The sequence below is a fragment of the Cervus canadensis genome, chromosome 2 (assembly GCF_019320065.1).
Source record: "Cervus canadensis isolate Bull #8, Minnesota chromosome 2, ASM1932006v1, whole genome shotgun sequence".
In the NCBI taxonomy this organism is placed as follows: Eukaryota; Metazoa; Chordata; class Mammalia; order Artiodactyla; family Cervidae; genus Cervus; species Cervus canadensis.
The window spans coordinates 101999669-102025857 of NC_057387.1; the positions used below are offsets into that span (position 1 = coordinate 101999669).

Below are 26189 nucleotides of genomic sequence, written 5' to 3' on the forward strand. Positions count from 1 at the left end.
GTCCCCGAGGGAAAAAAAAAAACCTAGGAAAAAAACCTAGGAAAATTGTGAAATCTCCAGCTGCTTTTGTTCTGTTTGGCACATACCTGTGTTTTGAGCGGAAGTACAATTCCTACTGGACCCAGGTGTATCAGAGCAGGGGTGACAGTGGGTTGGGGGTGGAGGGTTGGAGGGTGGCCAGGGGAGCATAGGTTGGCTTCGATGAGTGAATCCCAGAAGTGACTGTTTATTGTACCCTGTTGCATTATGTTTCTAACAATGCCTATCTGTGTCCTCTCACTGTGTCCTCTCATTGTAGGTGCCGTGTTCACAGTTTCATTGTCTTTGTCCTGGGGTTGATGCCAGCAGGGATCCACAGCATGCCTGGAATAGAAACCTGCAAGATCCCACAAGCTCTGCAAATCTCATTGGGTTGGAGGGGACTTGTGGGCCCTGGCAGCTTTGAAAATTACGTTACAACTTGTGACTTTCCCTTTCATCTTATTCTCAGAGATTCATTTGTTCAAATCTTAGAGAAGTGTTTGAAATAATTTATTCTTTCAGCCACTGGTTCTGAGAACCCGCCACAAACTTGGGGTGGGCACTGAAGCTCACAAAGGTGAGTAAGACAGATTGCCCCTGCTGGCCTGGAGGCTGCCATCTGGAGGGAGAGCTGGCTGTAACACACTAATTCTCACCAAGAGCCAGATAAGGTGAGTACTAATAGCAGGAAGAAATAGTTTGTTAAGAACATCACAGAGGGAGTGAATATTACTGAAAAACAAGCTAGAAGTCAGGGAGACCATGTAGAAAAGGACATTTATGAAATGAATTTGAGTTTGTTTTGTTTAAAAATTTTTATTGGAATATTGTTGGTTTACAATTTTTTCATTGAAATTTTTAAAAATTGAAGTATAGCTGGCTTGCCTGGTGGCTCAGACAGTAAAGAATCTGCCTGCAATGCAGGAGATCTGGGTCTAATCCCTGAGTCAAAAAGATCCCCTGGAGAAGGGAATGACTACGCACTCCAGAATTCTTGCCTGGAGAATTCCATGGATGGAGGAGCCTGGCAGGTTACAGTCTGTGGGGTCACAAAGAGTTGGACACAACTGAATGACTACCAACAGCAACAAAATTGTTGGTTTGTAATGTTGTATTAATTTCAGCTGTATAGTAAAGTGACTCAGTTATACAGATATTTACATTCCTTTTTATATTCTTTTCTCTTATGGTTTATACCAGGAAATTGAATATAGTTCCCTGTGCTGTACAGATGCCCTTGTTTATTATTCATCTTATATATAATAGTTTGCAACTTCTAACCCTAAACTCCCAATCTGTCCCTCCCCTCTTCCCCTCCCTCTTGGCAACCACAAGTTTGTTTTCTATGACTGTGAATCTGTTTCTATTTTGTAGATATATTAGTTTGTGCCATATTTTACATTCTACATATAAGCGATATCATATGGTATTTGTTTTTCTATTTCTGACTTATATGAGATGGATTTTGAAAGGTGAGGAGGATTTTAATAGGAAAAGAATGGAAAGAAAAACCTTACCAGAATGATTTTTTCAAAAATAGGAGGAAGAACAATTATGGGCTAGTTTCATTTTCATTATTTGCAAAGTATGGTGTTTGGCATGATGATGAACCAAGGAAATGAAAGCATAGCCCCTGTCTTTGAGGATAGGATGAAGGGAGAAGGGTGCAACTTTACAACATACAGCCCGCTGTGCTGGGGCTATAATCACCGCACAAATGAAATATTTTGGGACTCTGGAGATGATCACATGTCACAAAATAGTTGGCATTTGGCTCTATTTCTCTTTTTAGTTTCTGCTTAGTTCATGATTTCCTAGAAAATGTCATCTCCTTTCTTCCCTCTGTCCTCTAATCTCCATGCCACCATCTTTCCTATAAATGGATTGGAAGGCAATGAGTCCCTCTCTGCTAATGATAGTATAGACTGGCTACTGATCCAAGATACCATGGTATTCGTTACCTTTTGCTGCATAACAAATTATCCCTGAACTCTGTGGTTGAGAACAATAACCACTTGCTATTTCATAGTCTCTGTGAGTTGGGAACCTGCATGTGGCTCAGCTGGGCCCCCTGACAAGCTGTAGTCAAGGTGCTGGTCAAGGTGCAGTCAGATTCACGCTTGACTTGGGGAAGGATCTGCTCCCAATCTCCTTTATAGGGTTGTTGGCAGGATTCAGCACCTTCGGGGCTGTTGGACTGAGAGCCTCAGTTCCGTGCTGACTGTGGGCTGGAGGCTGCCCTCGTTCCTGGCTGTGTGGACAACTCCATAGAGCAGTTCACAGCAAAGGAACTGAGGCGGGGGAGAGTGGGGCAAAATGGAAGTCACAGCCTCCTAATCTTGGAAGCAACATCCCATCACTTTTGAGCTACTTGCCAGTTAGGTGCAGCACACACTCAGGGGAAGACCAATAGAGGACATGAACACCAAGAGGCAGATTCATTAGAAACCATTTTAGAAGCCCATTCCAACAACCTCTCTGTATGATAGAGTTCTCTCCATTTTCAGAAAAAGAATCTGAAACTCAACACACTAAAGAACCAGAATTTTAACCCGTCTTTCTCCAAAGCCTGCCCCTTCCCACTACCTCTCGCTACTTCCTGTGGCTGGATAGAGTCCCCCAGGCCATCCCACCCAAAGTCACCTGTTCAGGTAGCTTTCTTGACATTTGCCCAGCCTCACGCTGAGGCTTAGACTGCCAAGCCTCTCTACCTTTTCTTTTCTCCCTGATCCTGAGGGCATTTCATTCCATTCCAGATTTAGGGAGTAGTGAGGTACAGGAAAGGCCAAATATTTGATGTCCTCTGAGCAGCTTCTTTCCTGAAAGCCTCTGCACTAAGTGCCCAGGGTCTTGTCAAAAGTACTTCAGTGAGAACATGCACCTTGCAGTAATGTACTTTATCCACAGAAGATTAATCAGGTGCGTCCCCGGATGGTTTGGCACAGATGGAGGTGAGGGAGAGAGCCAGATCGTAAATCCAAATAAATTTATTGCCTTACCATCCATCCCATTATTACATCAGGAAGGCTGTGTTTCCCTTTAGTGCTAGAAGATATGGAAGAGGTTTTGCATATCAAGGGCTTAGTACAGCGAGACTAAATCCATCAGACAGGTTTTTGTTGGAGACTAACCAATGACACATTGTTTTGGACAAACTTAGGGATCTTGCCTTTGCTGAGAGGAGCAGCATTATAGAAATTTCACAAGGCACTCTTAAGACACTCGGTACATGATGGCTTAAACTGTAGTTCTTCCTTGTTTCCTACTTTTCCTTCTGTCTTGAAGCTTCTCAAAGATGACTAATTTTATATCTGCACATCTCCTAACACACCCTGTCCATGATAAGTACCTAATGATTTTCTTTTGAGAGACTGTAACTGGCTCCTAAGTGAATTTAAGCAGCCATCCTTACATCAGTTTCAACTCAGCTGCTTCTTTTTCCGAAGCCTGAAGTGAAAGCGCAAGCTCCCCGTACTTGCAGCAATTCACGTCTACGGCACTTTACACCATCTATCTGGCCAGGAGGTGGTGTGCATGAATTTGCTATTTCACGTTTAAGGCTTTTATAATTACTGAAGAAATATTCTGATGAGACTCTGGTAGCGCTGAATCTGTTCCTGGTTCTTGAAAAATTTCCCCTTATTTCTGGGTCTGCCCTGCACAAGACTCTTACCCTCTTTGTCATTGTTTCCTTCTTTGTCCAAGGTAGAGAACAGTAAGCCATTTCTTTTAGGATGTATGAAGACAGAGACATTCTTAATAAAAGGAACATTAGCCCAGGGACCAGATCTCTGTGTAAAAGTTGCTTTGTTGCTGATATCCCATTTATGGGTTGTGGAAAAACTCTTGTTCTGCCACTTCCTTAACCATGTGGCATTAGTCTGGTAAAATACACTCTGAACCTAACGTATCTCTATAATGAGACTATTATTACTATCCTGCTTGTTTCACAGGGTTAAGGTGGGAATCACAGGAAATAACGGCTATAAACCACTCCATGTATGTTGCTAATGATGACAATATGATTGCAATAGTCATCATGCATCAAGCAGTTACTCTGTGTCAGGAAATGCGCTAAGTGCTTTACATGAATTATGTCCTTGAATCCTCATAACAATCCTAACTAGTCATTAATATAATCCCATTTTACAGACGAGGAAGCTGAGAAAAACTAAATGACTTGTCCAAGGTTATACACCTTATAAGTTATACTTATAAACCATAAATTATGGAGCCAGAATTCAAACCCACACATACAACTACCAAACTCAAGAATTGTGTAACTTACAGAAAACTACCTCACTGTATAAATACAGGGTTATATTACAACTGTCCTGGCTGCTCTTAATACAAATGTATGGTGTTGCTATTTTATTTTCACATTTACCCAAAGAGTACATTGAAATCTATAAGTGTACAAAAGAAATCTATAAATCTTATATATAAAAAACATGTAAGACTTTCTACACGGGTGCCAAGACCATCCAGTGGGGAAAGGAAAGTCTTTTCAACAAATGGTTCTGGGAAAACTGAATATCTGTGCAAAAGAATGAGGTTATCCTTATCTTATGCCATGTACAATATTACTTCAAAATGGCTTAAAGACCTAAACATAAGGCCTAAAACTATAGAACTTTTTGGAGAAAACACAGGGGAATACCTGCATCACAATGGATTTGGTGATAATTTGGATATAAAAGCATCGCTGCTGCTGCTGCTAAGTCACTTCAGTCGTGTCCGGCTCTGTGTGACCCCATAGACGGCAGCCCATCAGGCTCCCCCATCCCTGGGATTCTCCAGGCAAGAACACTGGAGTGGGTTGCCATTTCCTTCTCTGATGCATGAAAGTGAAAAGTGAAAGTGAAGTCACTCAGTCGTGTCCGACTCTTAGCGACCCCATGGACTGCAGCCTACCAGGCTCCTCTGTCCATGGGATTTTCCAGGCAAGAGTACTGGATGGGGTGCCATTGCCTTCTCCAAAAAGCATAGCAATGAAAGAAAATTAGATGAACTGGACTTCATCAAGATTTAAAACTTTTGTCTGTTAAAAGACACTATCAAGAGAGTAAAAGACAACATACAGAGTAAGAGAAAATATTTGCAAATCATATATGTGATAAAGAATAAAAATTCAGAATCTGTTAATAACTCTGACAACTAAACAATAAAAAAATCCAATTCAAAAATGGACAAAGGACCTGAATAGATATTTCTGCAAACAAGGTATACAGTTAGACCACAAACACATGAAAAGATGCTCAGCATCATTAACCATTGGAGAAATGCCAACCAAAACCACAGTGAAGGGACTTCCCTGGTGGTCCAAGGGGTAAGACTGCACTCGCACTGCAGGTGGCCCAGGTTCTATCCCTGGTCAGAGAACTAGATCCCACGTGCTGCAACTAAGAGTCCACATGCTGCAATGAAGACTGAAGAGTCCAAGCGCCACAACTAAGATCAGGCAAAACCTAATAAATGAATAAATAAATATATATATTTTTTAAAAAGCACAAAACTACAATGAGATCCCATAATAGTAGTAAAGAACAAGTGTTGACAAAGATGTGGAGAAACTGGATTCTGGTGCATTGCTGGTGGGGATATAAAATGGTGCAGCTGCTATGGAAAACAATGTGGAGTTTCATCAAAAAGTTAAATACAGAATTACTATATGATCTAGTGATTCCACTTCTAGGTACATACCCCTCACATTGAAAACAAGTTCTCAAATAGACACTTGCACACCAATGTTCATGGCAGCATTATTCATAGTGGGCAAAAAAGTAGAAACAACTCACATGTCCATCAACAGATGGTACATTATAAATCAACTATACTTCAATAAAAAAGAAGACCACTGAGGTACCTCCCCCTAAATGTTTAAAATAAAATTTTTAATAAAGAAATTTTAAGGCAACAAACCCCAACAGATGGTATGTGTGACCTAGACATATAATGGAGCATTATTCAACTTAAAAAAAAAATGGCATTCTGATACATGCTACCCCATGGATGATCCTTGAAAATGTTACGCTAAGTGAAAGAAGTCAGATACAAAGGACAAACATTGTAGAATTCTACTATGAGGAACTTAGAATAGACAGAACCATAGAGACAGAAAGTAGAAGGGAGGTTATAGGGGCAGGAGGAGGGGAGTGGGGACTTATTGTTTAAGGGGTGTAGAGTTTCTGTTTGAGATGATGAAAAATTTCTGGAAACAGATAGCAGTGATGGTTGTGCAACACTGTGAACGTTCTTAGTGCCACTGAATTGTCCTTAAAAAGTGAAAGTTGCTCAGTCATGTCTGACTCTTTGTGACCCCATGGACTATACAGTCCCTGGAATTCTCCAGGCCAGAATACTGGAGTGGGTAGCCATTCTATTCTCCAGGGGATCTTCCCAACCTGGGGATTGAACCCAGGTCTCCCCCATTGCAGGCGGATTCTTAACAGTGGTTAAAATGGTAAAATTTACATTATGTATATTTTAGTACACATCCAAAACTTTTTTTAAAAAGCAGTAAAAAGATCTTACCTTAGGATATTTAGATCTGGTTAATTTGATTTTTTGTCATAAAATAACTTTTATTCTCCACTACTTAAAAATAATAACAATTCCTTGAAGAAAAAGTGGAAAATACAGTTGAACCAAAAGGGAAAATCAAAACATTCCTTTTCCTAGAGATTAAGATCTTAGCATTAACATTAACATTAGCATTAATTAGCATTAAGATCTTAGCATCCTCCCAGACCTTCCCTCACTCCCTCTCTCCGTATCTCATTTTCCTTCTTTTGTCCTCTTTTGAGGAAGTTCTGCACCCTTCCATGCTTCAGTAACAGTGAGGTCACTTTCCTTTATGAGTTCTCATTTAGATCAGAGTTTTGTCTTACTCGTCCAATGGGTAGAAAAACACTTTCTAAAACCAAGCGAAATGATAAAACACTAAAGAGAAGCCAAGAAATGTGTGATCAGAATGCTCCAATTCCTGCTGAGACCATTTGGAAGTTGTGCTGGAAAGGACAACTTTCAACACACGATGCCCAGAAGTCTCTGAGGACATGTGGCCAAGAGAATAATTCACAGTGTCAACATTGTCTCTACCACAGAAGAAATAATAAGAAAATAATTTCAGTTCCTACCTCCCTCCACTCCAGCCTCTTGATTGGGTTGCAGGGCAGAGGCAAAAACTGCTGAGCAGTGTTCTTGGTCAACTGATTATTTATTGGCAGAAATGAAAGTCCCTTATCTTCCCGAGCAGGAGAATGCCTTAACGCTACTCTTACCTTTTAGATTATGCACAGGTTCAATCCAGTTAATTGCAGAGTGTGAATTTCTGTTATTTTCTAGTTATCATGATATAAAAGGGAAATTTAAGACTTCCTGTTTGAGGAGCAAACAAGCTTCTGCTCAGTAGGGTGTGCCCCTACTCTTGAGCTTCTAGGCTCTGTACCTGCTTTCCTTCAGGAAGCTTCACACCTCCATAGTCCTAAATTCTCCTGCTCCATTTGGTTGCTGGAAAGAAGGAAACCTCACTGGAGTTTCCACTTTGTTTGTAGGGTCAGGGAGAGTGAAAGAGAGCCTGGTTTCTAAGGGAAAGGCAGTCTGCTGCTGCTTTGACATTATTCCCTCCAGACCTCTCTGCCTCACTTCTCAAATATAGTTTCAATAATGCGGTGAGAACCGAAACCCAGAATTTATGCTTTTATTACCTTGGATTTCCTTAAGCACAGCCTCTAATTTCCCTTTCCTCTTTGACTCTGTTCCACAAAGTTTTGTCCACCTGTGCTCCTGGGCCATGACGCCCACTTGGGCTGGCTCCTCTTTGTCTCTGTTGCTTGTCTTCAGTCTTGCCCTGTGTGGAGCATGACCAGGCTGCTAGGTCTTCAGAAGCCAACACACAGTTTGATTTGTATCTTCCCTTGGGGAACCTTCCAGATGGTCCTCAAGTTTACCCTGATCCTCTCCCTTAAGTTCTGCTCAGCTCTTAATGCTATTGTGATGCTTTCTCCAAATAGTTCTCAAAGATTCATTAATTAGTTCATTCATTCAACAAATATTTATAAAGCTCTTATGTTCCAGGGCCTCTGTTAAGCACAGGATATATTTATAAATGAGAAAATTCCTAGCTTTGAAGTCAGTGGAAGTGAAGAAACAGATTTTCAGCTCTCTTCACATAATTCCTTGTGATGGTTCTTATGTTGTAAGTATAACATTGGTGTCTTGGGGACACAGAGAATGTGTGGCCATGACCCCTTCTTCTCTCTTTCTTCTCCTTTGCTCCTAAGACATCATAAACCTGCTTATCTTCCTGCCTCTGTGCTAATAACAATAAATCTGACCACTCAGTCATGTCTGACTCTTTGAGACCCCACGGACTGTAGCCCACCAGGCTCCTCGGTCCGTGGAATTCTCCAGGCAAGAATACTGGAGTGGGTTGCCATTCCCTTCTCCAGGGGATCTTCCTGACCCAGGAATCGGAACCTGTGTCTCCTGCATTGTAGGCAGATTCTTTACCGTCTGAGCCACCAGGGAAGCCTCTGTGACCAACTATTAAATGTTGGTATTATCATGTTTTTATCCTAGTCTCTTTCCCTTTCTCTTATCGTTTCTTTTTTTTTTTTTCAGATTTTTCCCTCTTTTCCCTAGACTTCGGTTACCCCTGGTTACTGATGAACTCTTGATCTGTTTCTCCTGCTGAGACTCTCCTGAGCTTCCTCTGCCCTCTGTCCCCCTGTCTCCTTGGAAAGTGTCTATATGCACTTGCACTCAGCCATGGAAGATGTCATTTTTCTCTAAAGCCTGCCTCTATCATCTTCCTTCCAGGCCTTCAAACCAGAACACTAGCAACCAGTCCATTAATAAAATTCTCAATTATTTACACTCATCTGAAACCTGGTTCCTAATTTTCTGCGTATCTCACTTCCTCTCTAGACTCTGATCACCATTCTCTCCTAAAGAGTCTAGACCAGGGGCTTTCAAGTTGTTTTCCTCGAGTCCTTTCAGGCACTTCTGAGGTTGGAATGGAAGAGGATATCAAGCAAGACTAGGGACTTCTCATCCCTGATTCAACCAGAGCGTGTTTATCTGTTTTTCATATTGTTTATGAAGCAGGCGATGGCCAAAATATGAAAACCATCAGTCTTCAATTCAGATAATTTTTTTCCTGGATCTTTGCAGGGCTTCAGAATATCATGCTCTCTGTTTCTCATCCATATAGTCTAGTGACTCTTTAAAAGAAAATTTTTTTTCCTGAAGTATAGTTGCTTTACATTGTTGTGTAAGTTTCTGCTGTATAATAAGGTGAATCCGTCATATGTATACATGTATCCACTCTCTTTCATTTTTAAAAAAGTTTTTATTTTGCATTGGCGTATAGCCAATTAACAATGTTGTGAGAGTTTCAGATGAACAGCGAAGGGACTCAGTCACACATATGCATGTCTCCATTCTCCCCCAAACTCCCCTCCCGTTCAGGCTGCCACATCCATGTGCTATACACAGGTCCATGTTGGTTACCCACTTTAAATACAGCAGTGTGTTCATGTCCATCCCAAACTCCCTAGCTATCCCTTCCCCCTTGGCAACCATAAGTTCATTTTCTAAGTCTGTGAGTCTCCTTCTGTTTTGTAAGCACGTTCACTTGTATCATTTCTTTTTAGATTCCACATATAAGGGATATCAAGTCATATTTCTCCTTCCCTGACTGACTTACTTCACTCAGGATGACAATCTCTAGGACCATCCATGTTGCTGCAAATGGCATTATTTCATTCTTTTCTATTCCTCTGTCTATATGTACCACATCTTCCTTATCCATGTCTCTGCTGATGGACATTTAGGTCGCTTCCTTGTCTTGGCTATTGTAAACAGTGTTGCAATGAACACTGGGGTGCATATGTTCTTTTGGATCATGTTTTTCTCTGGATATACGCCCAGGAGTGGAATATCCACTGTTTTTTTCTTTCTTTTTCTTTTTTTCTTAGGTTTCCTTCTCATTTAGGTTACCATGAGTGTTGAGTAGAGTTTCCTGTGCTGTGTAGTAAGTTCTCAACAGTTATCTGTTTTATACATAGCAGTGTGTATATGTCAGTCCCAGCCTCCCAAATCATCCCACCCTCCACTGCCCGCTTGGTAACCCTAAGTTTGTTCTCTACATCTGTCATATAGTCCAGTGACTCTTAACCTTTTCTTGACTGTGATGGACAGGACGGGGGATGCTATATGTTGGGTACACTTCCTGTTTTAGGCATAAAAACCTGATGTACAATAAAGCAATTAGAATGTATGTGAATGAGCATAGTAACCTTGAATCTACTGTAATTTATCAGAGTAAGTAAATCCTTTCTGGTCTTCACCTATTATCTGTGATAAATAACTTGTAACACAGCTCACAAACGGCCTCCACTCTGCTCCAGTTCACTCTCCGTGCGGCTGCCGCCCTCCACACGTAGGAAATCTCAGTCCCTGTCCTGTTTGGTGCCCTTCAGTGACTCCCTTGGTTCTCAGACGGGCTTGAAGCTCTTTCTTGTGGCTGGCAGGTTTGGCTGCTCTGGTTCTTTCTAACCGCCAGTTCTCCAGTGGCCAGCCATGCCCACACAGCACACATCCAGACTGGCTAGGCTTCTGGACTTTTCCCATCACTCCTTTCCCCTTCTCTCCCTCCAGCCTGCATGTCAAAGTACAAATAATTTCTTTTTTTAGATGAAATAGTTTTTCTCTCAGTAACTGCCATGTAGGTGCTCTAGCAACCTCTTCTTTTCTTGCTGAACTGCAAGGATATTTAGTCACATCTTAATATAATAATTTTCAGTCTATTTAGTTCTTAAATGATTCATTCCTGTTCATACTCAGTCCTTATCTTTTTTAGCTATTCATTTTGAAAAAAATCAAGTGTATGGGAAAATTGCAATAACGGTATATCTTCCAATATCCTTCATCTGATTTCACTAATCATTAGCATTTTGCCACATTTACTTCCTTCTTCTTCTCCTGTGCTCTCTCTCTGTGTTATGTGTATGCCTTTTTATGTACACACACTCATTTTGTTATTATTATTTGCTGAACCATTTGAAAGTAAAGTGTAGACACTAGTACTCTTTTTTTACTCCTAAAAGATACTCCTTTGACTTCAGTAAAAATTATCTTGGAATTTTTTAAAAACATATCCATGATATAACAGTCACATTCTGGATGTTTAACATTGATAACTCACTCATAGTTCATATCCATGTTTGCAATTGTCTGAATACCATTCTTTATAGCAATTTTTTTTTCTGATCCAGAACTATCAATGTCTTTGTGAAAAGACTTTCTCCAGATGCTCTCTATTCCTTGAAGCCTTTCCTAATTGCCCTTTCCTGGTGGCACTGACCACTCCCTCCTTCGTTCCCCACTTGACCTCTTCAGCGTGCATAGCATTTTACTTTGTGGGCTTGTTCAAGTGTTTTGGTCTTCCTCTCCAAACTGGAAACTCCTTGAGAACAGAGGCCTTATTTTATTAATTCTTGTCTCTCCAGTGTCTATTATCTAAATGAATTTAGCACTGAAGTTACAACATTTAGCAAGCATAAAATTAGCACCAAAAGTGTAGCCTGGACATTGAGAACCTAGGTTCATGGTGACACTTTTTTCCTTTGACTGTGTCTCCTCTTATGACAGTAAGCTGGCTGGGCTGGTAGAGCATGAAGAGACCCTGATCCTAGCCCCAGTTCTGTTTCTAACCATCAAGGTAGCCTGGGGCAAGGTACTTCATCTTTTTGAACTTCAATTTCTTCTGTAGTTTGAGATGAATAGTTCTTGCTCTGCCTACTTCACTGGGATGTTGGGAAGATCCAATGAGAAAATGAGTGCAAAAATGTTTTGAAATGGTGATGTTATTCCAGAGGCAGTATGGTCAGCTTGCTGGGAATGTTCTTAGTTTCAAGTCTGTTGGCATCATTGTGCTGCTGTGCCCCAGATGTGCCCTAGGACTCTTGCTCCAAAAGTGGTGCATGGAGCCTAGAGACCAGGAGTTGGTGTAGGCGTCTCAAGCTGGGTTAATGGATAGTGTTGCGCCAAAATTCATGTTCACCTCCAGTCTCAGAAATGTGGTCTTATTTGGAAGTAGGTCTTTGCCGATTGAATTTTAAGATGAAGTCATACTGGATTAGAGTAAATTTAAATCTAATGTGCATGCAGGCTAAGTCACTTCAGTCATGTTCGACTCTTTGCGACCCCATGGACTGTAGCCCACTGTGCTCTTCTGTCCCTGGGGATTCTTCAGGCAAGAATACTGGAGTGGGTTGCCATTTCTTCCTCCAGGGGGCCCTGTCTTTCTTCCATGGTATCAAGGGAAATATTCCAAGGGTGTTCAGAGCCAGAGCTCCCCACCTTGGACCCCCACATCTCAGGCTGGGCTCCCTGGATAGTTCCATTGGCAGCTTTAGTTGGTGATCTCACTGAACATTGGGAGGGTTTGTCATGGCCTGAAGGGCTTGGCTTGGTTATTAACAGTGTCTGGAGTTTGGGCTCTGTGCCTGCCGGTGCCATTTGATGCTGAAGGAGGTACTGCATCTGCCATCTGAATGCCTCCTCTTTTCTGCCAAGGCATGTCCTCACCATGGCTGCTCTTCCCTGATGTAGGGGAGATGCTGCAAACCCCAGGGTGTCCTTGTGGGCCACTGGCCCCTTGCCTGTCATCTCTGGGGAAAAGCATCTGGGTGGGTGTCACTGTCTGAGCCCTGGCTTGTGGGAGTTAGAGAGAAGAGGGGGAAGAAAGGAGAGGGGGAGGACATGCAGCTAAGAGTCTCTCCCTCAAATAGGAACAAGCTCCGGGGCCCACCCACTCCCATGATTACGATGCCACAGAGAAGAGCAGTGCAGCCAGGGTGGCAGAGATTCATGAAGTCATCTGGCTCAATGTCTTCTTCATCTTCCATGCCACCAGGGTGGCAGAGATTGGCACATGTTCCTGGCAGCCGAGCTTGTGAATACCCAAGGCCACACAGCGGCAAAGTCGGGGGACCAGCTCCCTGGGCTGATGCCCAGCTGCTCATCTGGGAAGTTCTGCTGGGTTCTCACTTGTCATCAGCATACCCAGACTTTTCACCTTCAGGACTCTCAGAACAAGCTTCTTTTGGGATCACTGAAGATGCCTGATAATGAATGCAAAATGATGACTCATGTCATATTTAAGCAAGACTCTGGGTGTGTGTGTGAATGGAAATCACTCACGATCAGGTAGGTTGGGGTGCTGCTGATTAGATCAACCTTGCTGTGTGGGGGAGGGTGGGGTGGTGGGGGAAACAAAATGTAATTGCACATTTGAATACTAAAAGGAATTTTTAATACTAGGGTACTTTCTAAAGAATAATGATTTGTGATCATGATTGATTTTGCCTTGAGATCCTCTGGGAAACACTTTGCTGTTTTCAAAGTTCTTTAGGGAGGCAAAGTAGGAGAGAATCACCTTAGCTTTATGTAATGATCAAATACAGCATAATAAAGATGTCAGAACCAACATGGACCAGTGAGGACCACAGCTCCTCTCAAGAGAGGAAGGAGGGCCAGCAATCTGGCCTGGTTCCTGTGGCTTTCACCTGTTTGGGGGCGGGGAGGGGGATTAGTGCAGTGTCAAATGCCTCTTTGTTCCTAATCCAAAAACTCCAGAAAATGAGTATGTGGTTCTCTCAGGACCATCAGTCCTGTTTTGCACCAAGAGCCACTCCAGCCAATGATAGCTGGATTCTTTTTGTTTCAAGACCATGATGCCTCTTGTTGCAACATTTGAGGCAGCCAACCAGAGTAGAACACTTTAGTTTGTAACCTTGTTCCTTTATCCTTTGGGGAAAAGGATGAGTCAGATGTGGAAGTGGGCCAGAAGGTTCCATGTTTCTTTTCTATTGAAAATGAACTTTATGTTGTGACTTCACATTGATGCACATGCCACTCCCCTCCCCACCCCTGTCCCCAAAGCAAGAGCAAACTTTTCACAGTTTTTCAGGAAAAGACACATTGTGGTAGATTAGAATTCAGTCTCAGGGGCAAGGTATTGATGCCATCCAGGCCAAATCATAGCCCTCTGTTCCTAGCTGACACCTTGGAAAGTCTCACATATCCAGCCTTTTAGAGACTTTTAAAGGCAGGATAGGAACAATCCGATGGAAAGTTTTAGTTTTACATAAGAAAGATAAAACCTGCTTCAAAGCACATTTCTCCAGAAGTTATAGGCCAAAGGGTAGTACAGGAAACTTGTTTCCATGGAGATGAGTTGGGAGAGGTGGTTTTGGGACAAAGAACACAAATCAAAAGTGTTCTTTGAAATCTTCACATCAAAAACTTGAAATCAAAAGTCCTGGGTTCAAGCCCCAGTTCTCCTTTGTACTAGTAGCTGTGTGACCTTAGGCAAGTCATTTCACTAAAATGTCCTCTTAGGTAAAAGAAGTAATAACTCCATTAAAATTGTTATTAGGATCAAACAATATATTGGAAAGCACTTTGAGTGTCGTAAATTGCTGTGAGGAGGGGGTGTGGTGATCCCCATGCTGAGAACTCTTTTCTGAGAGCAAGGGCTGAGAAGTATTTTTTACTTGTAAGTGACTGGGGACATTTTTCTTAGGCCCTTCTAGCTAAATTGTCTTCTGTCTTATATTTCCATCTACTGAAATTCCCTGGCACACTTATCTTCATCCCTCAAATGGAGGGATTGAAGAGATTTCCTCAATGGCTCATTTCCCTTCTAAAGGCATAGGATTCTACCAACCTAGAGGAAAGTTATTTTTTTTTTAATTAAAAAAGTTTGTTTGCTATGTTTGGCTGCACTGGGTCTTCACTGCTCCTTACCAACTTTCTCTAGTTGCGGTGAGTGTGGGCTTCTTTCTATTTGTGGTTTGCAAGCTTCTGATTGCAGTGGCTTCTCTTGTTGCGGAGCACAAACTCTAGGGTGCTCAGGCTTCAGCAGTTGCAGCTTGTGGGCTCTAGTGCACAGGCTCAGTAGTTGCATTGGATGAGCTCAGTTGCCCCACGACATGTAGAATCCTCCCAGACCAAGGACCGAACCTGTGTTCCCTGCGTTCGCAGGTAGGCTCCCAACCACTGGACCACCAAGGAAGTCTTAGAGGAAAGCTTTTGACTGAGTGAAAATAATTTTTTGGAACACAAGCTACATCTGAGAAGGAGTGCTTAGCCTGTTGGAAGAACACTAGTCTTTGATTCTCTAGAACTGGAGCTCACAATCTAGTGAGGGCACCCTTGTCCAGGTGACTGGCACTGCCCAGAGAGGGTACACCTACGACTTCAGAATGGTCACAGAATTTCATAGGAGTTCAGAGAAAGGAGTCATCACCCAGCGTGGAAGGGAGGAGGGAAGGGAGAAACAAGGAAGGAAGTGGCATTGAGCTGGCCCTTACCTGATAAGAAGGTCTTGCAGGTGCAGGGTAACAAATATAATGAACAGTTCATGCAAAGCCTTAGTGGCAGGAAATGGAAGGGCATACCCTGCCATTCACCTAAAATCTTAACAAAAAGGAAGATCACACAGGTACTGCCGTTGGGGCACTGCCATTGTGTTCTGGGTCCAATGCCTGACCCAGAGGGAACTGGTGAGCACTTCTGAGTGAGCCGGCCTGACTTGATTCCTTCTGCTCTCCTTGTTGGCAAGTGGACTTGTGTGCCAAGCTTCATCCCACAGGCATGGTGCCCACACCCTGCTGCGTGGCTCCCTGGGTGGAGGCAACGTTCCTGTCTGGGCACTGCCACTTCCCATCCCCTCACACACTGGCATTTTGACATGCCAGTGCCTGGCCTGTGACCGCGGGATAACAAGGGAGCGCGCCCACAGGCAGTGCCTGGCTCCTGAGCTGGCACTCGGCCAGGGCAGCCCGGGTTAGCACCTCTCCCTGGAGTGCCGGGAAGGCAGCGCCTTCATACTTCCAGCTCCTCCAAGTGCTTCCAGAACAGACTGTCTCCAAATGTCAGGGAGGAGAGTTGACGACTTTGTCCTTTTTAAGATGTGCCTTTAAGGCCAATTATTTCCAAAGCTAATAATCCTAATATCTCCTTGAGAGAAAGTATACATTTTCAAATCCATGAAATTACAAGCAGACTGAATGACTCAGTATTCTGGGTGTGTGCTTTATAGTCTGTAGTTATTACAATTATTAATATTAAAAAGCATTTATTCACACATACACGCCCATGAGGTACTGGGCAGAGCTCACGAGGGACATGGTCTCTGTCCTCAGGGATCCGTAGAAGGCAGTCTCAGAGACGCTGTAGTAAATCATATGAGTATTGTAACTGTCAAGGTTTTAAATACCTAAAAATCAGCACTATCATTAGCAATCAGTAATCACTGTTATAGAAGAATAAATCTTGTAATCTCCAAATTACCTGTTTGCACCAATTAGAGTTCAACTGATGAAACATACCAATCAAAGGGGAATTTACTTGAGGCACCCAAGCTTATCTAGGTTTAAAAAAAAAAAAAAAGAAAAAGAAAGGAAACCCGCTGAGCTCCCAAACTGTTGTTTCTCAGCTCAATCTCTGTTAGGGAGGATTTTCTTGAAGCAGAGCTGACAAAGCCCTATGCACATTTCCCCAGGCAGGAGGGAATCCGTTATTCATTTATTTGTTTATTTATTCATTTATTCCCTGCCTTCCTACAAAAAGGAGTGGAGGTAGGTCACAGTAAAAACACATATATTGTAAGACAGCTTTTTTTTTTTTTTTTTAAATCAAAAGGAAGGTTGGAAACCTTGGGATGGAGGTGGGGTCACTGTGCTTTTGAACATTTAACTCCCACAAGTCTTCTGAGAGTCCCGGTGCAAAACAGTGTGCTAGGCCCTGTTGGAGTGAAAGGAGACATCCACCCCTCTTCTCGCCTATAAGAAACATGTAACCTGGGGTGAGACACAAACACTGAATTTAGTTCAGAGCTTCTTAGAAGGCAATGCACAGAGAAATCACATGGCTTATCTGCTTCTCAGCATGCAAAAAAGAAAGCAGATACACGGAAAGGTAGGTTTTTTTTTTTTTTGTAAATACTATAGAAATATTGATGGAACCTGGTAGGAAAAAAATCTCAGTGCTTTTACGAATTTCCCAGAGATGTGGTCATTTTTTCGCTGGAGTTGGAAATGTGGGTACACTGAATCTTCTCTGATTTGCTCTGGAGCTGCTGAGGACCCGGATCTGGTGTTTGAGGCCAAGGCAAGACCAGGGAGTAGGACTGGGAGGAAGTGGGGGATGGGAGCTGGCAGTGACCTAGAAGGAACACTAGTCCCCTAGGAGGTTTGGCTTGGAAATTAGGAAGTGAAATAAATGTCTAAAGCTGGGAGATGACTCTTAGCAGCCCCACTCGGCCCTGTGCAGGGGGCTGGGCTCCCCTCTGAGGGCACCTCTGTATATCCTGCTATGGGAACAGTCTCAGCATCCTTGTCCTTGACCCTCCCTGGATTTCAGTCACATCATCGTTTCCCCAGCCCTTACTTCACTTTATCACCCTGTCCCATATGGTTCTGCTTTATACTTTAATCTCCTGGGAATTATGGCATGGTCATAGTAGGGCTCATTTTGTCTTTTGCTTATTAAAAATTTTTTTTTAATTTTTTGATTGGTGGGAAACTGCTTTACAATGTTGTGTTGGTTTTTGCCATACAAAAATGCAAATCAGCCATATATATATATATATATACACACACACACACACACACACACATATATATATATATATCCTCTCCTTCTTGAGTCTTCCTCCCTTTTCCTCCCTCCCCCTCTAGGTCTTCTGCTTTTTGTTTTCAGGTTACCAATGTGTTCACTTTGCTTTCTGCCCTTGAACATGATATGGTTGGTATAATGGCAGAACTGCTTAAGGGATATCTGATAGTGTCTCAACTCCACGCCTCTGTTGGCAGGCAGCTTCCAAGATGCCCCCAGGGGCCCCTGCCCCCTGGTACTCAGATTCTCTTGTGGTCCCTCCCACACTGATTCAGGTTGGTCTGTGTGACCATGCTAGACACTGTGCCAGGTGCTATGGACAGGAGAGCAGCATTTTTTACCTTGAGCTTATGGAACGTGCAATATATTAGAATGAAGAGAGAATGGACTTTGGAGCTAGATGGAACTGGCTGGATCTCAGCTCCTCTACTAGGCTTTGTGACTCTGAGGAAGTTAGTTAACCTCTCTGAGCCTTGGTTTCCTCATCTTTAAAGCAAGCTAAGCCATATCCACTTTGGAGAGTTGGGTGAGGATTAAATGTGACAGTGTGTATAAAGTGTTTAGCTCAGAGCCCAGGTTTTGGTGGCTCCTCCATAAACACTATTCCCCCCAGCTGTGCTAGGTACTGAGAATAGAGTGATGAATGAGAGGTCATCTCTGCCCTCAGGGGGCTCAGCATCAAGCAGGTGGGACAGGTGTATCCTCATGAAAGTTCAAGGCAGACTGTGACAAATGTTATCACAGAGGCAGAGACGGCAATGGGAACCCCAAGGAAGGCAGAGAAAAAGCTCCACCGAGACTAGCTGACATTTTAACAAGACTTAGAGAGTATGTAGAATTTTCAATGGAGTAGGACACAAGCATCGCAGGTAAGCAGAGAAAGCCCTGAGAGTCACATATAAAACCACCTGGCATAAAAAATGGCGACAATGCCCTAGCAGGGTGCTCTTGGTCAGATGGCATCCCTGCTGTGGGTTGCGATCTCTAGATCTGTAATCTGCAGCTGTTGAACTAGACAGTGAATGTTCCTTCCAGCTCACATATTCCAGCAGAGCAGGGAGTACTGCTTTATTCATTACCAGTTTCTAGCTCCTAACACACGGTAGGCACTCAATAAATATTTATTAAATGAGTAGGTATAATGATATGTGTAAGCAGCTTGTCTCATACGAGAAAATCGAGGAAGTATTTTTCCATTTTTTGGATGTAAGTCATTTCCTCTGGGAGCGTGGGTGGTGGCATTGAACCCGACCACATCATGTCACTCTGTTTTGTCAAAGTCCTTCTTCCATTCTGCGCCTCGGATTGCCTGGCTGTGCCTTCTGTTGCCTCCCTAGATTCCTGAGTCTTGCTGTGGGATTCTGTTCAAACTTGAAAGCGACTGACATTTCCCTGGAGTTTTCTTTAGCACTCCGCGCCATGTCTTCAGTCCTGAAGGGGCAGACCCAGCCAACTTTGAAGAAGTTTTGCATGTTTTCCTTCATTTAACTTCCATTTTGCTTTTCGCATCTCTCTGAATGGAGGAATTTTGAAACCAGAACTCAGAAGAAGAATGTATGAAGTTGTTGAACTACTGTGTTGCAAGACAGGGCTGGCTAGTGGTGGAACTGTGCAGTGAGGGTCCCCTGCCACACCCTGTTTTGACTCTGCTCCCCTCCCCAGGCCAGTGCTTAAGGACTTCACATTGCTTTTTGGACTCCCCTACTGTATATTGTCCTCTGAGGCTTACACTGCCCGAGCTTTTCCAAGTCGCCCTTGATCTTTTGAAGCTCATCCTGGGTTGCAGTTCCTCTGGCATCTCTTGTCTCCTCTGTTCTTGGTACAATTCAATACACATTTGATGCCTATCCTGTGCCTTGATCTGTACTGAGCTTGCAGGATCCAAAGATGAATGAAATGTGATCCGTGGCCCCCGATCTCGCTTTCCAGGATGACAGTCAACAAAGATGACAAACTAAACTATGCAGAATCAGTGATGGACAATCCCTTTCAGGTAATGCATTTGCATTTTACCAAGATCTTTTTGAAGACAGTCACTTACCTTCAAAGGACATTTTTTTGTTAAAAACAACCTCAAAAAAAAATTTTTTTTTTTGCCTTGAGAGCAGTAAAGCAATACTTATTACTTGTAGAAGACTTGGGAAGTAAAGAAAAATATAAAGTAGGGGCAAGCTTTTCGATGCTGTCACTATCCAGAGGTCAGCCAGCATTGACGTCTTTAGCTTGTCTTTTCTTCTATACATCTGAGATCCTTTGTTGACAAAATTTGCACACCAAGTTTTGTTACTAAGCACTATTGTGTGTGCATGCTTAGTCGCTTCAGTCATGTCTAATTCTTTGCAACCCTATGGACTGTGGCCTGCCAGGTTCCTCTGTCCATGGAATTCTCCAGGCAAGAATATTGGAGTGGGTTGCCATGCCCTCCTCCAGGGGATCTTCCCGACCCAGAGATCGAACCTGCGTCTCCTGCGTTGGCAGGCAGGTTCTTTAAGACTAGCACCACATGGGAAGCCCCACTGAGCACTATACCCTAACCTTTTCGCAATGTTATCAAACACACTGAAGCATGATTCTATTGGTAGGAATTTGCCAGCAAGTGGGAGAGGGGGATTTATTGGCATAGAGACTTGGAGTAGTCTCTGTAGTAATACTCCATTTTCTGCCAGCTGCTAAGACAAGCCCTGGCTCCCTGCAAGTACCTCCATAGCTTATTTGTAACTCAGCTGATCTGCTCAGCCCTTCTTTGAAGAAAACAGCAGCATGTGCTATAAGGTGTGAGCTTTTCCAGTCTTCAGATTCTCCACCTCCTCCCTTCCCCCACCCTGATTTCCCTGTCTCCAGCAAGCGATAATATCTTTCATCTGAGCCTCTCTCCCTGCCTCCAATGACTGCCTCCCCTGATGAATTCTCTCTGGGTGACTTTGGCATTTGCATATTTCCTCGCTTGGATATTCTGAGATGTTGGAACCAGAGAGCAGGTTGACGCGATCAGGTACTTAGCTGAATGAGGCTTTCTCGGGAACTACACAAATATTTGGAGTCGGGTGTGTGCCAATAGGCAATTAATTGAAATGTGGACACAGCAAGCTTCTGGAGGAAAGAAACTGAACTTGAGAAATTAGCCGTGGGAAGCGATCCTCCACAAGATTCAAAACAGTAATTTGGGAATTTCCTTTACCTCAAATTGAAATTGAAAGATAAAACAAAGAACAAGCATACGATCAAAGTTGACTCCTGGATCACTGGGGCTGGAAGGCGTTCTCAGGGAACACTGGTCTGATGCTCTTGGAGATGAAGGAGAGCCCAAGGTCACTGGCAAGTCAGGGCACAGACAGAACCAAATCCAAGAGGTCCTGACTCCGGCCCTTTCCATTTTATAAGTTGACTCTCCACCTGGAGACCTGGATAGTTATATCAGGAGCGAAAGGGCATATATACTCCTGATATAATTAAGGGTGACTTAAGTATTTTTCCACCCCCAGTGACTCCGTGAACACATTTAGTAAAATCCGTAACAAAACGAAGGTACTCGCTGACTGTAGCCTTAAGTCAGGCTACGCATTGGAAGCATATACGGGGCTCCTGCCCCTTGTCTGGCTGCCCGCAAAGGTCTGGGGATGGAGCTGATTACAAACAGGGTCCCTATTCTACATTGTGTGATGCTGGCCTGATCTCAGGCGAGGTCTCAGCCCCCTGAATATCCTTTTCTAAACTATGAAGTCTCTGCCCAGCTACATTTCTCCATCTTCCAGGAGAATGGACTCGTCTCCTAAAGACTTCTGTAAAACATATAAGAAAAGAGGAGCTATGACATTGCTGTGGCATTCCAATTGTTTTAAGGTGATTTATTAAAAAAAAATCCCCTTTTTGTAGCTTAGGTTTATGGGGATCAGAAAGATCATTTTTAGCTGTCCTCTAAAATATGGTTTTCTTTTTTTTTAGATTGAAGTATAGTTGATTCACAGAGTGTGAGTTTCACGTGTACAGCGAAGTGAGACAGTGGAGGACGGGGAAGCCGGGCACGCTGCAGCCCACGGGGTCACAAAGAGCCAGACACGGCTTAGAGACTGAGCAACGGCAGCAAAGTGAGTCAGTTACACACAGACACACACACACAGAGACACACACACACAGAGACACACACAGAGACACACACACACACAGACACACACACACAGAGACACACACAGAGACACACACACACAGAGACACACACACAGACACACACAGAGATACACACACAGAGACAGACACACAGACACAGACACAGACACAGAGACACACACACACACAGAGACACACACACACAAACACAGAGACACACACACAGACACAGACACACAGACACAGACACACACACAGACACACACAGAGATACACACACAGAGACACACACACAGACACACACAGACAGACACACACACACACAAACACAGAGACATACACACAGACACAGACACACACACACAGACACACACACACACACAGACACACACACAGACACACACACAGACACACAAAGACACACACAGACAGACACACACACAGACACACACACAGACACACACAGAGATACACACGCAGAGACACACACAGACACAGACACACACACAGAGACACACACACACAGAGACACACACAGACACACAGAGAGACACACACACAGACACACACAGAGATACACACGCAGAGACACACACACAGACACAGACACACACACAGAGACAGACACACAGAGAGACACACACACAGACACACACAGAGATACACACGCAGAGACACACACACAGAGACACACACACACACAGACACACACAGACACACACACAGAGACACACACACACAGACACATACATACACAGAGACACACACACAGAGACACACACACACACAGACACACACAGAGACACAGACACACACAGACACACACAGACACAGACACATAGAGACACACAGACACACACACAGAGACACAGACAGACACACACACAGACACACCGACACACACACAGAGACACACACAGACACACACAGAGACACAGACACACACAGACACACACAGACACAGAAACACAGACACAGACACATAGAGACACACAGACACACACACAGAGACACAGACAGACACACACACAGACACACCGACACACATACAGAGACACACACAGACACACAAACACAGAGACACACACAGAGACACACACACACACAGACACACACAGCATACACACACAGACACAGAGACACACACACAGACACAGACACACACAGAGACACACACACACAGAGACACACACAGACACACACACAGAGACACACACACACAGACACACAGAGACACAGACACACATAGACACAGACACAGACACACACACACACAGACACACACACACACAGACACACAGAGACACACACACAGACACACAGAGACACAGACACACAGAGACACATACACACACAGAGACACACAGACATAGACACACACACAGACACACAGAGACACACACAGACACACACACACAGACACACACACAGACACACACACAGACACACACACACAGAGACACACACACAGAGATACAGACACACACACACAGACACACAGACATACACACACAGAGACAGAGACACACACACACAGACGCACACACATACAGATGCACACAAGACGCACACAGACACAAACACACACACAGACACAAACACACACACAGACACAAACACACACACAGACACACACGCACACAGACACACACACAGACACACGCACAGACACACACACACAGACACACACACAGACACACACACGCACACAGACACACACACACACGCACAGACACACAGACACACACACACACACAGACACACACAGACACACACACACACACACATATCTTTTCTTTCAGATCCTTTCCCCTTATAGGTTTTTACAAAATGTTGCGCCTAGTTCCCTGTACTATACAGTAGGTCCTGGTTTAGAATATGATTTTCCAACCAGAGGCATCAGCACAACCTGGGAACTTGTTAGAAATGCATATTCCCAGTTTCTACCCCAGCCCTACTGAATTGGAACGTCTGGTAGGGCCCAGTAATCTGTGTTTTAACAAGCCCTCCAGGGGATTCTGAGGCACAGTAAAGTCTGAAAACTATTGCCCTCTAGAAAATTATGATTTGGAAATTCAGACTGCCTGAAATCCAGTACAGGCAAGTAATCCATTTTTGATTATCAGCTCCTTAAAAATAAACTCTTCATTTCAGAATGCCCAGGTGAACTGTTTCTATATTGCTGAGTGTTAAACAGGAAAAGATTTCCAAGCGATTCTTCAAAATGTAACTGACCAGCCCTGTCAGACACAATTCTGATAGCCCATCATATTTCCAGTAAATACAATATTTTCATACTTTAAGGTTTCATGGAATGACTGAATAAGCTAATTGATTGCTTAATCTGCTATTTTTAGAATAACACTTCCTTACCTCATGTGAAAGTTTATTCAGAATTCAAGTGGGAACATTTTATTACCCCAAAATGTTTTGCTGTAAGTTACTCTAACATGTAACTAAGGAAACCAGCTGCAACATTGCAGGGGTATTGTTGTACTGGCAAATTAATGATTCGGCAATGTATATGCCATGCTATCATGAGTTTTTTCCCCTCCCTCTCTCTCTAGAAAATCTCACACTTATTGAATTTCTACATTTATAACACAGGACATCAGAAGCAATGGGGATAAAGCTGTAAGGGAAAATTGGATTCCAGAGTGACTGAGATTTCCCTGGGATGTGTTTGGGACTGTTTAAGCCCAGGCAGGACTAGGGGATGGTTCATTCTGCATCAGGATGTCCCCCTGTGCAGGGCAGCTGAGTTAGAGTGGCCTTCTCACGAGGACACTTTGGTGTCACGGCTTGGGGGGTTCTCATGGGTGAATTTAGGTTTTAGTCCTGCGAAGGACTAAAACTGGGTGTGCGGTGCCAAGTGTGTGCTAATCACACATTGAAGGAATCAAGCGACATCAAAGCATGAGATCACACGAGCAATGGAGATGGCTCCGAGGAGACGGGTGATAAAGCACAGTGGGAGGTCTCCTGCTTTCTCTTTCCTGGCGGGGGGAGGAGAGGTTATTAATGATGGGATGGATTAGAACAGATGGGTACTTTGACACATTTCCCCATGTTGTTGTTTTCCAGTTTCCCATCTTCCCACCCCTAGTCATGTGGCTTTCTCTTGGTTAGGAGTGAAAGCATGTGACTTTTTAAAGGGAAGCCTCAGGATGCGAAGGTAGACCTGGGCAGGAGAAGGCCATTCAGAAGGCCCGCTGGGCTGATCTGGAAGGTCTTCCCCGAGCCTTTGCTGTGAGGGGCGTGCATGCTCTTGGACGTTGTGTTCAAAGGCAAGCCGTGTGACTTTCCCCGGGCTTCACCTCAGCCCCACTCCAGCCCGGCAGACATCATTCCCTGATTGCCGGTACCTTTCTGCAGCCTGGAGATTTGCATTGTAAATGGTGTTTGTCAGGCCCCTGAAATAATATTAATCATTGTAAAACAACTATGTTGCATAATTTATACGTAAAAAAGAAAGAATGAATCTTTTGCTTGAATTAATATTTCCTCATAGGTATCTTTCGCACTCCCATGGTAATGAAACCCTTGTCTCCCCTTCTAGGTGAGGATGGCTCTGGAAGAGTCAAACTATGTCTTTGTATGGCTTCTTTTTAAAAATTTATCTTTATTTATTTATTTTTGGCTGCCTCTGGTCTTCGTTGTGGTGCCCTCCAGGGATCTTCGCTATGGCACGTGTGCTCCTCTCTAGTTGTGACCCGTGGGCTGCAGAGAAGTCCGTGCACAGCAGTGAGAACCCCGTGTACTGCAAGACAAGCCTGCGTGCGCTGCAACTAGAGAAAGCCTGTGCGCTGCATCAGAAACCCAGTGTGGCAAAAAAAACAATAATAATAACAGAGGGAGCAGAGGCACAACATGATGGCAAGAGAGGAAGGTCCTGTGAAGATAGAGAAAGGCATTGCAATTTTGCAGCCACAAGCTGAAGCTTGCCTGGAGCCACAGAAGCTGGAAGAGGCAAGGAAAGATTTACTTCCAGAGCCTTCCAAGGGAGCGTGGCCCTGCTGACACCTTGATCAGACTTCTGGACTCCCCAACTACGAGAGAATAGATTTTTGTTGTTTAAGCCACAGTGTTTGAATGTTCTGTTACAAGAACCCTAGGAATGATTCCATACATCATGCCCCACCTCTTCCCACAACCTCTCAGAGGGGTTCTCTGCCTCACATTTTAAGTTAATGATAATATTCTCTGGCTTTGCATCTGGATCCTTTGCTGGGAGCCCCCTAGAGCCTGTCCGAGCCAGTCAGGTTGCTGTGTTGCATCCAAATCCCAGAAGATTTTTCCCAGGGAGGTTTTCCTTCCCAGGAAGCAGAGTCCAAGTATTGACCATGCAGAGTTTCAGTGTTAGCTCTCAC

General features: G+C 43.7%; 1 long non-coding RNA gene across 1 annotated transcript in view; it reads left to right on the forward strand.

Moving 5' to 3' along the window:
• Positions 1-559: 559 nt before the first annotated feature.
• The window catches only part of LOC122428134, a 35879-nt gene continuing 10249 nt past the window's right edge, over positions 560-26189 (forward strand). Inside the window, exons 1-2 of the long non-coding RNA XR_006265653.1 lie at positions 560-692; positions 12947-13239. This is a non-coding gene — a long non-coding RNA (uncharacterized LOC122428134). The remainder of the gene's footprint in view (positions 693-12946; positions 13240-26189) is intronic.